At 38.5% G+C, this 14579-nt stretch overlaps 1 long non-coding RNA gene across 1 annotated transcript in view; it reads right to left on the reverse strand.

Moving 5' to 3' along the window:
* The window catches only part of LOC105682052, a 128356-nt gene that overhangs the window by 50568 nt on the left and 63209 nt on the right, over positions 1–14579 (reverse strand). The gene's annotated exons all lie outside the window — the stretch shown is intronic.

Raw genomic sequence — 14579 nt, forward strand, 5'->3', positions numbered from 1 at the left:
GATGTAACAACCGTGGAACGAACGAAACTTCGAAATATGTAAAAGTTAAAAAATCGACCGATACGCGCCCTAACATCGCGTCGTTTGTCTGAACGAGTAACACCGAGCGAAACATCGAGAAGAGAGAAAAAAGAAGAAGGAGAATCCGGTGGACGCTGAACACCTGTTTGAAAGATTCTTGTGGACGATGTTCCCAAAACGGCGAGATTCCATTTGCAAAATTCCACGTAGGGCAAGGAGGTGATTCCCAGCGAGGAGGACAGTTCTTTGTGTTACGAGCGGAGGATGCGTTCGTGGTATGGGGCCGGTGGAGTCAGGCTATGGCAAAACGGGCTGTCTCAAGGTCGGTTAGGCACAAGGGCAGCTTCAGTCTAGTCTGAACTCGACCGCGCCCTTCGAGGTCGTGCCATCTCGTTCTCACACGGCCAGTTTTCTCTTTTTTCTCCTCTGTCCTTTCTTTTTTTAATCTTTGTCCTTCTCGCTCTCTTCGTTCCTCTATTAATTGCCAGTTAAATGTCGTTGCTTTCTTATGTACGAACCGCAGCCTCAATTTCAATCGACGAATACATATCTCGAGACGTGAATCTTCAACCCTTTGTTTCGTGACTGGATTTTAGCAACAGCAAGACTGACGCAGGAAACAGTAATACGAATCCCTACGATTGTCATTATACACTGCAACGATATTTACATCTGATAAGTTTATATTTAAAAATTTGTAGACTACTTGCTATGATCTTTCACGTTTCAAATAAACAAGTTTCGTATAATGTGTATTCTATGCAGAGAAAATAGATTAATTTTGTTAAACTCTCTTTATGCAATGCGTTTTTATATACTACTGCAAAAATTGGCAAATATGTCGCTACCTACCAGTCATCCTTTTGACAGAATGATAGACGTATCTGGGTTAAGTTTAGAGAAAATTCGAATTACGTGGAAATATCAAAAATTGATACGAATGAACACTACAAATTTAAATTAACACTAGAACTACCGGCATTTGAGACGTAGCTATCTCTACCAAAGCCAGTCGAAATGACTGGTCCTTAAAAAATATGTAATAGTGGAATATTTTTATATTTATTAATCTATTATTATCTTACAAAAGAAACTCCATGTTCTGAGATCATAAAACCTGTATAATAACAATAAGTACAATAATGAAGAATATTCAGTACCAAAATTCTTGCTAACAAGAAGATTAAAAAGAGATTAAAAAATATTTTATTCGAGTTCTACAATTACTTAAGCGTACAGGATATGCGCTATTCTGAAAAATATAACATAAAATTGAACTGATCTGTTTCTTTCCGAATTTTTATTTTTATTATGTAGTATGTAGTATGCGGTAGAATTTTGATTAACCAAAAAATTTCAACGACAAAGAAGAACAGCGAACCGATGGATCGAGCCCATTGCGTGAACGTTATTCGCAAACTGAAAATAGCCAGCTCTCGAAGCAATCTCGTTTTTCTTAATCGACAGAACCTTGATCCGTTCGTCGTTCCCTATCGCGTGCCGGACGATTATGAAGCGATTCGAAGCTCTTGGGGGGTATATACCCGTGGGCTTATCTGACCTGGCCGACGCGACGGGCAATTAATTGAACGACAATGGTCGCCGAGCTTCTCGCACTAATTAAGTTCAACCTCTAGAATCGGTGGCGCACGATCTTCAACAAGGTCACTAGGTCATCCCTTTCACTCAGGATTTTCAAGATAAATGTTCTCCGTCTCGATCAACAATGGTATAGGATGAACGCAAAGAATGTTCCTTTTTGATAACGTAAACGTATCTTCTATAGGATATATCTTCTAAATTGGTTTCAATATATCGGCGAAAAATAGGAGAAACGTTGTATTAGATTCGATCGTTATAATTGAATAGGCGAGAATTGTCATAAATTCGATCACGCAGAAAATCGTACATCGATTTTCTAGAGATCATTATAAACGCAGACTACGCTTTTGTCGAGTTTAAAAAGGAGAAAAAGCGACTTCGACGAAAGATCATGCGATCCTTTAATTCTATGGATCTTTATGGAACTTCATGGAATTCAGTGTGCGTATATAACATCGCCTGCTTGATACCAATTAATTTATAAACTTTTTACAGTCACGTACGTACTTATTGTTGCCAACCGTATAAAAGCTTTAGAAGTTTATGATAATCATACCTCAACTCCAGAAACTCCAACTACAAAAAAGGAGACAGATTTACGGAATCAGATTATTTGGCAAACGAAACGGCAAAATTTTACGCGAACGACGTCGAGTCCTCTGCGTTTTTCTCTCGGCTTTCGGAAGACGCGCTCGCGTACAGAATTATTATTGTCGTTTCAGGCATGAACGGAAACTTCCTACGTAGAAGAGGGTAACTGACGAGAAACAGAATGTATGGTTGCGTTTCACGAGACACAGAAAGAGAAAGAGGGACAGAGGTTGATACGGGGACTACGTGGAAAGCATCCTTAATTAAACGCAGCGGCGTTTATCGAGTTTCCCTATCTCTTGTCTCGTGACCGCGTAAATCGGCTGGTCTCAAGTACCGATCCTTTCATGGCTACCACCAAGGTCACGACCTCCACTACGTGCAGAGAGCGATGCACGCACTATTAGGCACACGCCACGCGCGTGCATGTTGCGTACGTGCAGCCTAATCTGTGGGATGCATCGACTCGCCAGGGCTGGCTCGTGGTCACCACGTGCCACCTCTGACTCTAACGGAATTACGAAGGTACGTTGACAAGGAAATTTTCATTGAATAAAAATGATTTAGTACGCTAGAAATACATTAGAGTTATTTTTGAATTAGGAAATCGGTGTAATTAGCAAGGGGTTTAATTGAGTTTACATACAGTGGCTGACGAAAGGAACATTTACCATAAAAAAGCTTGTAGAATATCCATGTGAATGATATGAAAGATCTTGGAATTTCATTAGCACCGTATCGAGACACGATCGATTAGATCGATAAAATTTTTAACGAATCTAGAGACTTGTATAGAAATTACGAGAAATTTAACGTAAACTTTAACGGAGTTAGAATTTAGAATAGGAACTTTAATCGAATTATAAGCATTACCTCTAACTGGTGATATTTATCGATTTCGTAAAAAAAGAATTTATGGAACAGGTGAGCTTCACTTTCCACCAAGTAATATACGCTAAAACGCTAAATAATAGTAAATTTCACGGTAAGACCTTTTCCTACTTTCCAACTTACCAAATTAATCAATACGAATTGCCAGCGATTCGCGTATCCTACACAAAAGAGAACAATAGGGAACCTATCCGAACAACTTCATACAGCCTCCTATCAGTAGAAAATCATCTCTGAAAACCCGCTATACGCTCCAAGCGCAAGAACCTGCGAAGAAGAACCAGCAGAAGATTTCGGAAACTTGTTCCAAAACGAATCTCACGGAACTCTTTCAACTGGAGGAGCAAGCATCGGTCTATTGTCTGTGCTGTCGCAGACGGCGGCGCAAAAATTCCGCCCCTGGAGCGTCGCTTGGAGAGGGCTTCGAGGGTGAGGCGGCCGATTCCCGGCGAGTTTCAGCCTCGAGTAAGCCTGGAACGAAGACTGTAGAAAAAAAGGGCCTGGTACAGAAGTAGGGAGAGGGGCGGAAGGGCCGGGGAAGCGAAGGGGGAGACAAAGAGGCCGAGAAAGAGGGAGTCGCGTTTCTGAACGCGCGCGAGTACGTTCGCTCCGCTGCTGACGGGGTGAACGTACGACGGTAGACGCAAAAATCCCTCCAAGGTCGGTGCATCCCTATCGGTACCCCGTACGTCCGTCTGTTCGTGCCACGGTTCACCGTCTCCCGTCCCCGCCCTGTTTCTACCACCACTCCTGGCCAAACAACCGACAGTTATCCCCACCAACTGCCCCAAATCACCCACGCGACCGGGCTGACTCGATTCAGGGACGCGCGAGCTATACCTGCGCCTCCTGCAGGATCAACCGAGTGGGAAAACAATCGGACCGCAAAAGCGCGGCACTCTTTGCCAACTTCTATGTCGTTGTGAGAGTTAAGCTGCGTCCTCGCTCAAGCAACAACCAGCAACTTTCTGTCGGTGTTCCGTGTTTCTGGTTGAAACGTTGCTGGTTGACGTACGAATATTCTTCCGCGTACGTCGCCGGTAACAGAAATTGCTACTTGTTGCATGTTTTAGCTCGGAGCGGTGAAAATAAAGAAAAGTAAGAGGCGCGTAAGAACAAACATCGCGACGGAACAAATGTTTGTTCGGCGCGTACTCGTCGCTAGAAACAGACGTCGTTTTAAAATGAAGACAAAGCCAAAAAATATTCCTCCGATTACGTTGTAAACAGCGTGAACGAAACGTTCGTACAAGTCGGTGTTCGTTGGAAATGTCTTGGAACACGCAGCAACAACAGGCGATAAAAGCTTCCTCGTTGTTACTTCGATGGATGCAGAGTTTTAGGTACTCGTTGAAACATGTAACAACAGCGGACAACAAAAGGATAGTTCTTAACGTAGATTCGTATTTAACTCAAAAAACAAATGAAAAGAGTTTTGGTGTAAGTTTGGTCGGCAGAGTAACTAAAATTGAAAAATTGCTGTCCTAAAAAGTATGGCCGTGTTGAAATAGAAAAGTACAACGTGAACTATGTAAACCCGATATCGAGGCCTTCTCGAGTAACCTCGAAAAACAAGAAAACTTGCCCTTTTTGTATCGAAGGGGTACCATATATTTCCTGGCCTTTTTTCCGCTCAGATGGCTCGTGAAACGGCAGGTTTAACTCGCATGTGCCCACTTTCGTTGATCAGGGTCGCGTGGGTGATTTTACCTGATCTGGTGGGGCTGCGTCCTTTATTCGGATGCATCGACCGTTCATTTCGATATTATGCTAATAACGTTTTAAACAACGAGCCGGCAGAACTCTTGGTGATTCGGATAAGATTCTTGGACGCATCGGGTTCAAGAAAGCCATTTGTGTGAAAATAGAATGTAAATATATCGTTCAATTACTGGTTTGCACGCAAGTGGTTGGCAAATGTACAGGGTGCGTTTGTAGGACGAATATAATTTCGACCGTTTCAATAACGAACTGATATTTTTATTATGTCGTAGTCCAATCTTCTCGTTCTTTTTCCGAGGCGACGTTTCTTACTTGTCTTTTATAGCAAATGCTGCAAACTATAATATAGTTTCGAATTATTTCGATAACGAACTCGTATTTTTATTATTCTCAGTTTTCCATTTTTGTTGTTTAACGTTCTTTCACTTTTTGGAATTTTTTTTTGAATTCGTTTAACAAATCGTAAAAAGCAGTGTGAAAAAAGTTACGGAGGAAAAACAAGATAAATAATGAAAGTTTATGACAAACGGCTCACAATGTATCAAAATGATAGTCGGAATAGATAGAGTGCTGATTTGCGGCAGCTGGAATCCGCTGTGCCCCCATATTAACCCCCACCTTCAACATGACTATGCTACAAACGATCGTAATAACAGTATTCGAATCTTAAAATAGCTAAATAAAAGGTGTCCGCCAAGAATCTTTATAACCCTCTTTTGTAACGCTCTGTATAATCTATAGACCATCGTCAAAGCCAAAATACCCAAATTTCATTTCATTTTGCTGGTCGCTCGCAACCATTCACAAATCTACCAATACCGTTATTAGCTACCATTAAACACTATTAAACCATTATTACGCCAATGACGACTACAAATTATACTGTGCGATCATGAAGACCTGTTGCCATTACACATTCAAGCAATGGAATTACGAAGAATAAAGAAACATAACGCGTGACAAAATAGTAATTGGTTATATACCAAACGCAGCGGTTGCAAAGCTAGATGATTTTATCCCTTTAGAAGTCAAAAGACTTCACGCTTGTATTCTACGTTTGTCTATGGAAAACGAGAAGTTCTCCGGTAGGAGAGTTTCGATTTATTTAAAAAGTTCCACAGAAAGAAAAGAAAAAAAGGAAAAAAAATATTCCGAATGTTAAAAAGTTAAGACGCGTTTTAGTATACCTCGTGTACCTGAGGTTAGAGAGTTAAGCGTCAACCTGTGTTCGTAAATCTCGCGCGAAGGCGTGATGTGACAGCGGGACACGAAATTACTTGGCTCGAGAATTCGAAATCACCGGGAGAAATTGTCAGCCGCCTTGTGCGCGTATCTCGGCCTCCGGGGGCCGTTGGGAAACCGACCGTTGGAAGAAGAAAACGCGTGTCGGATTTATTCCGGCGCAGTAATTTGCGGTTTCACGAACAGCACGTGGACGCGAGCTGTCGGCGGTAAATTAAAATTTCACGTGCCTCTTCGAATCTGACGGCACCCCGAGACGGAATTTTTCGAATGGAAAACGACCTATAACTCTTCCAGCGATTGCAATTAACTCGTAATTCTCACTTGCTACGTCTGTGTTGTGTAAGGGGTGTGACAATTCAATGGCACAAGTGCTTAAATATTTACTTAACGTCCACGATGATGGATGTTTTCTTTGGTTTTATCGCGTGAAAGATATATGATCGAAATAACGAGAAAAAAAATAAAGAGAAAAACGACGTGCGTTTAAAATTAACTTTAGAGTATACGTTTAAAATACACTATCACGATCTTATTATTATTATTATTATTGTTATTATTGTTATTAATCTTTTATAAGCAAATTAGATTATAAGACGGTGAATAAATTAGCAGGGTGTGTTTAAAGCAGTAGAAGATGCTTTATAAAAATTAAACCATTAATAATTGTTCATCGTCGATTGATCATCTTTGTCACTTTTCAACCCCATCGATTCTTACGCTTCCACGCGACTAAGTACGAGAACCAACTTTTACCACTGAATCGTTAAATTTCCTAATTTCGAAGAAGATTAGGATACAGTTATAAACATATTTAACACATAAAAGCTGCTTTTGCTGAAGAAGTGTAAGAATAAAACTCAACTTCGACTATTGAACTTTGTCCACACGTACGTTCGTACATGTACCAACGAAATATGTCAAAGTATCAGCAGATATCGCAGATCCAAACTCATTAAATTGCAAGATAGCTCGTTCAATCGATAAGAACTCGAAGAAAGATTCAACTAGAAGAAGAAAATAGCGGAATGAAAGGAGCGCGGAGCCGATTAAACGCACACTAGAATTCATGAACTACTACTGCAGTGGTTCGTAAACTCCTGCAACGCACACTACAACGTACATAGTCGAAGAGAATGGATTTTGTCGTTCATAGGGTCGAAAGGGTTAATAAGAGCTTAAGGCTGTGCAGCGAAGATGCTTTTCGGTAAGTGACCGTCCGTCAATTCGCGAAGAATGCGTCGCTGGCTAACGAGCAACGCTCCCAACGGTTATCCAACAATAAAAATAATTTGGCGATGAATGAGGGTAGACGGTGTTTAGGAGAGTGAGGCCGACGTAAGATATTTTTATTGGACGTCTGCAGTCTGGATGCACGGCCGGCCGTTAACCCGATGCACTCATTGCTCCGTGCCAATCCATATGGAATCCTTGCTCTCGATTCCTCTTCAAGCGTCTTCCATCTTCTTCGGCTACTCTGCACGCCCTCGCGCTTTTCAACGTTTACGTCCGATCTGTGTGCCTCGTTCAACTTAGATCGAGCACTGTTTGCTAATCGTCTTATGGGTTCCTTTTAAGGTATTTATATTCTATACGCGTTTATGGTACATTTAAAAGCCCAGATATATCATATAATATATAAAAGTATATCAAATATCCAGAAAGGAATATTTCTCATCATTTTTTAACAAGCGAAACGAATTATCATGTAGGTTTAATTCCTTTAATTCTCTTCACGAAGATATTGGGATTGTATAAGGATACACAGTCTATCGATAATTTTACAGAAAGCGAGCTTTTTAAAATTGCAAAAGTGGAATAACTCGTAGCGTGCAAAGATGTACAGTGTATCGAAAATACAGTATTCGTTATAGTATTCAGTGGAATAAATTTCTACTGACATTCTATTTGTTTAATTAGGTTTATAAAAAATACGAATTTCTATAAAAATCCGCAGTTCAGTTGTCAATAACATTCTTCGCTATTATTATATATCATTGTTGCATACTACATGTATATTATATACATACGTATATGCCAATAAAACTGTCGTTACGAAAATCGTTCGTATTCACGAGGACTGTCATCGAGAGCGTTAATCTTCAAGCTCGACGATCTTGAAACGCACTCATCGAGATTCCGTGACGAAGATGGAGGCACGCCAGCTGTTGAGAATTGGTCGTAGAGCAAAGTTCCTTGCACTCATCGGCTTTCAATGCCAAAGCAACGAATGCGGTTCGGGAAAGGGTAGCACACGCGAAGAAGAGGAAGAAGACGACGAAGAAGAGATATGCGGTTTTACGCGAGCGTTCAATGGTACTTCGCTATATGGCTGTATAACGTTTATGGTACTCGTTCGCCACTATTTCTGGAGGATCAACATCTAGATGAATCGCATACGTGGCGCTTTCCTGTATTTCCATCTTCAGTACGTGTTATTTCAAAATGCTTCGACGATGGTTCGCTTTAAACGCTTCGAGAATGGAAATGTATACTTTTTTCGCCCTTCTTGCCACCCTTCTTTCAAGAAATACAAACAGACTTACCATTTTTTGAGGGCTTTTATTTTTCGTAGCCCATCTAAAACGCGCGAATAAAAAATAATCGCGGTTTATATATTGTTTTATTACAAAAAAAAAACGTATTAAAATAACAGACTGTTTGTAAAATTCGAGGCATAAAATTTCATATTAGGTTGTCCGAAAGGTGTCTTTCTTTCTTCTCTCTTCGTACAAACCAAGTCTGTGAAATGTCACGGTGTTTATCTTAACAGAACAAAATGGACCGTGCGTAATTCGACAAAATAATACAAAACAAAAGACATTGTGCGTCTATTATTTCCTCATAAAACGAAAGAAACTTTTCGGACAACCTAATACAACAACACATATAGCGCCACAAGTAGGTTTTACATTAATTCTATCCACGAAATTATAGGACTCAAATGGAAGAAGAAATGGTATGAATTACGACAAAATATAAAGAGATCTCAAATTCAATACCCTTTGCGAAGTCGTATTAAAGTTAAATTATTACTTTCGACCCGGTCTACCCTACAGTTGTTATATAGTATAGGCTATACGCTTCTTTAATTAAAGAAGCTTCTACAGGGAAGTGTCTTTGTCAGTGTTCCCGGAACAGCTCGATTTCTTCGATCCTGTGGGCGTCATCGTTTGTCAAGTTGATTTCACAAAGAGCAAAGTTTGATTCTTCTTTATAGCAAAATTATCTCGTTTCGTTCGTGGAGATGGTTTACAACTTTTACCTAACTTTGTTTTATGATGAAAAAACATTAATGAATTTAGGTAATGATATACACAGTTAATCAATATATTTGAAGGATATTGTCGATGTAATAATTATTTAAATATCACTGAAATAGAAATTTATCTTTCCATTATACCTCTTACGTTCTATAGAAAAATTATCATTTTAATATCTTCGTTATTTACTCATTTATTTGTTTGTTTGTTTATTTATATACTGTTTTAATTCGCGGAAGCTAGTAAATAACAAATAAATAATTTTCGACTTGGACACGCCCAAATTCTTTCGTTTTATGTTTTATGAAGAGGATCGAAGAGGTTGATCAAAAAATGAGTCGATCAGCATGGCGGCCTCTAAAAATATCAGAAGGCTCGAGGAGCACGTGTGAATCATCTCGATCGAATGCGAGCAGTTTGTTGTATCGAGCAAGGCCAAGGTCGTGAGAGGTTATCAATAGCTAAATTAATGTTCCCCTACGCCACGACGCCTACGTACATTGTTATAAAAAACACACTCATATCTGGAACTGTGCGTAGGACATCTAAAATAACAGCGTCGTTATACTTTTTTCCCGATCGACATCAATCGCATGCTAAATCTCATCGTTACGAAAAAAAAATTTCATTTAGTCGTTACGAAAAAGCCCTTTGCCACTTAGAAAGTTTTTGATTTATCAAACTTCTCGATCGAATATCTCACGATGTTCCTTTTTTTCAATTTAACATCGCGATTTCGTCAGCGTTTTTATTTTTATTCTCGAGCCAATGGAACGTAAGCTTGCGCAATATTTCTGATCGTTTGTCGTACAATTTTATACGAAACGACGTGTCTCGTCTCTTTGTTATCGAACATTTGCATCAAACATCTTCGACAGCACGCGACGAAGGAGTAGAGAGTCGAGAAAAGGGGTGAACTTTTTGCTCGTCCACGGGAATGTTCTATTATCTGTTCGGAACGTTTCGTCTTCACGGTTTCACGAGTTTCTTTCTAGCATCCTTGAAAAGGAGACTCTCCCCTGACCTTAAACAACGATAGGTTAACCTTGGCACGTGTTCGCGCGATTGCCATGCAGCATGTTGCATCCCCTCGAAACCACTTCTGCATCCCCGTAACGCAGCCTTCCATCCATTAAAATGATAAATACGAAAGCGTAAGTGAATCTTCGATAAAGGCGTCACCGGACCAGAGAAATTGCTGGATCATCGAATCTCGCGAGTTTCCATTTTCAAGACGATCTTGTATTCTCGTACGACGAAACATTTACGGTCAATACCATTAACCACTAAGAACTACCCGATGATAGGGGTATATATTCAGTGACAATAATAATAATAGCAAACAATTCTTGTGAATAAAAACGATGTGGATTTGTAAGGAAATATCGTAACGATCAACGAAAGTAATAAGAATATTAACGTATTAACAAAATCATACGCATTGATATCTCAAAATTTTTACAGAGAAAGGATTCTATATTTTAATTCTATAAGAATTTTGAAATATCAAAACGTATGATTTTGGTAATACATTAATACATTAATATTGTTAATACATATATACAATATTGTTAATATTGTTAATATTGTTAATATTGTTAATATTGTTAATATTGTTAATATTGTTAATATTGTTAATATTGCTATGTAAGAACGATGTGATTTTGTAAGGACACATTGTAACGATCAACGAAAGTAATAACAATATTAATGTATGGTATTAAACAAAATCATATGCTTTGATATTTCAAAATTCTTACAGAGAAAGGATTCTATATTCTAATTCTATAAGAATTTTGAAATATCAAAGCGTATGATTTTGTTAATACGTTAATATTCTTATTACTTTCGTTGATCGTTACGATATTTCCTTACAAATTCACATCGTGTTTATTCACAAGAATTGCTTGCTATTATTATTATTCTCACTGAATGTATATTAAGAGAATGTATATACAGAGAAAGGATTCTATATTCTAATTCTATATCTTTCCTTCCTAGTTATTTTCCCCAATATCTACGTTAAATTCAGAATAATAACGGACACTATAATAGGCTTATGGCTCGATTATAGTTACCAGCGTTACTCATTAGTAGCTCCCATTTCGAAGATTTCATAGTAAAATCTAGGCTATTTAATAATAGCACAAGCGTGTTTCCGTGCGGCGAGTAATACGCATCACTAATGTTAGCGACCTTATAAATACAACATGGAAATACCCTGACTATAAAATATCTAGCCATGTATATCCATCCGCATATTTATATTCTTCGAGTATGAATGACCAAACGATGGGATTAATTATTTAACGTGTCGTAAAAGAAACATTTCGATAGACCTCGAATTAAATCGTAAATAAAGAAGATTCTACTTTTACTCGACGATGACAAATATGTATTAAGGAAAGTTATGTATTAAGGAAAAATCCATTAACGTAATTAAATGCACATAAAATTAACGTTGCTTTACGCATTAATAAAATCAACATGTGGCGTGGCAAAGAGAGCCTTGAACTCGATGCTGATTCCTTCAAAAAGGGAAAGAGAGAGAGAGAGAGAGAGAGAGAGAGAGAGAGAATCATTGGAACTAAAATAAAACAGTCGGTCAGACACGAAATAATTAGCAATATTCTAAGGTTGAAGGGGTTTGAAAAACCGGTTAATGAATTTTTTATGCGGAATCGTATATTTGCCAAGGGTAGCATCAGCAGGTATTATAAGCTCGGTATTAACGAGTTAGGGGCGCAAATTAGACGTGCCTCGTTTCGTTCGAGCTATTTACCCTCGACATTAACGGTGTGGACCTTCTAAATACAATCGGCCGTTTTATATTCTCGTTACTGGCGTCAACGAATCGATCGGTGTTCCTATAATAGAATCAAGAAGGTAAATCATTCTAGAAGTTACTAACAATACGCAAGGAATTTTCACGTTTCTTTGCTCTCAACAGTCACAGAGGAAATAACTCTTTCAGATGAATTTCTCGTATCGATCTTCGAAAATCTAATCGTAAATATTAACAAACGTAAGGCGCATCAGTCTTCTTCAAGATATACCTACATTCACATTAACTCAAATTACATGTTAACGTATGTACCTACCTATAGAAAATCGAGTAAAATTTGTAAGAATTCTCTCGCAATAAAATTCCTTTTTCCGGGAACCGATATCGCTAATAAAATTTATTCTCTATTAAAGTATACTCTTTCCCTTAAAAACGCTAAAAATCTGTCTTTCATAGACCCACGGACCAATACCCACGAATCACCTGCAAGCTGCGCACCAACTCGTCATGCTCTGAATCAACAAACTCTCCGCTCGTGCCTTCGCGCGAATCTGCTTCCAATTCCATTCGGTTCTCGACCATTGCCGGTCCATCGATTCCATATAAACGTCGATCTAGCCTTATCACTCGCGTTGATTTGACGCTCTCTCGCGAAACCGTCATCGAATCGATGGCGTTCCGCTTAATAGAACCGACGAGGTAAATCACTTCGATGACCTCCGATGGAACAACGCCGGTGAAACGGTCGCGGTGACCCTCGCCAGCCTCGGCTCTCACCTCGTTCGAGGACAGATCGATGCTCGAGCAGTGTCAATGTCAGTCGTAGGGCGGAGATGCGCGACGAGGCGAGAGGGGTTGCACCGGCATTGCGTCATCCTGACGTCAGGGCAACCCCTTTCGCTTTACGCCACCCTCCAGCCTGTATGTTTGCCCTTGTACGAGGCGGCTTACAACCCTCCCTCCTTTTCGCGCCGCCTCTGCACACGGCTGACACGAGGTATAGGCCACGTTGGCCTTTTCCAACTACGCGATCTAGCCGCCGCCGCCACCACCGCCAACGTCTGTCTCTCTGCGTCTCCCAACCTGTTGATCGACCACGAGAATAAACTGCAACCCTCATTATGGAAAATACCGGGGATCCCTTGCCACCAGTATAGCAGATAGTGCATCAGGATCGATCAATATCGAGTGATTTGGAACATTCATGTGACGGTTTTAAACTAAAGGGGCGAAAGGACGATCGCTAGATTGCGGATTTTTATGCAAATTCGTATTTTTATGTTCTTAATTGGGAAGATTGAAATTACGCGGAGATTTATTTTGTCTGGTAAATGTTAAAGACGAGTGGTATAGGAATGAGCGAATGAGTTAGAAATATGTAAATGTACAGGGTGGTTGGTAGCTGGTGGTACAAGCGGAAAGGGGTGATTCTACGCGAAAAAAGAAGTCGAAAATATAGAATACAAATTTTTCGTTCGAGGCTTTGTTTTCGAGAAAATCGATTTTGAATTTTCGATTGACGTTATTTTTAAAATTTTTAAATTTTTAAATTTTTAAATTTTTAAATTTTTAAATTTTTAAATTTTTAAATTTTTAAATTTTTAAATTTTTAAATTTTTAAATTTTTAAATTTTTAAATTTTTAAATTTTTAAATTTTTAAATTTTTAAATTTTTAAATTTTTAAATTTTTAAATTTTTAAATTTTTAAATTTTTAAACTTTTAAATTTTTAAATTCTTATTCTATATTTTCCCCTTTCCGCTTGTACCACCAGCTACCAACCACCCTGTATATGTATATACAAATATATGTGATGTTGCGACGAGTATTATACTTCAGATATTTTGTATATTTCGTTGGCGTACTATGTACATTCTATGGATTTCTGTATCTTTATGTTTGACGTAAGTCCATAAAAATTATTCTTACTTTAATAACGTTTATATCCAGAATCAGTTACCAGGTTTTTCTTAATTAATTAATTCTTCATTTATTAATAAATTATCACCACGCCTGTTGAAGAGTTACTATCAAATATACTCGATAAAAGTACGCGAGTAACGAAAAATCAGTTGTAGCGCTATAATGCGAGTGTTTGGCTTGTGGAGAGCAAAAGTCAAAAAGTGTAACTGAAATGTTTTTCCATTATTACGTAAACATTAAATACATAGATATACTTCTCATTTAACGGTAATATACGTGTCGCTGTTTTATGTTGGCGCAGAAACGTTAGAAACAAATTAATAATTGCGTAAATCCTTATTTCTCAACGGTCAGTGACGTACAAAAGATTCAAAGTTATAAAACATGCTAGAACTCTTGGGTTAATAGTTGAGTTTGAGAAATGAATTATGTTTAAAAAGAAGTTTAGGAATTGCTTTTATTCAAATGGTTATATGAACAAAATTCGAATATATAATTAAAAAAATAAAATTACACAGGCAAATCGATGTTTACGATTA

Source organism: Bombus impatiens, unplaced genomic scaffold (assembly GCF_000188095.3).
Source record: "Bombus impatiens unplaced genomic scaffold, BIMP_2.2 scf_0060, whole genome shotgun sequence".
Classification (NCBI taxonomy): Eukaryota; Metazoa; Arthropoda; class Insecta; order Hymenoptera; family Apidae; genus Bombus; species Bombus impatiens.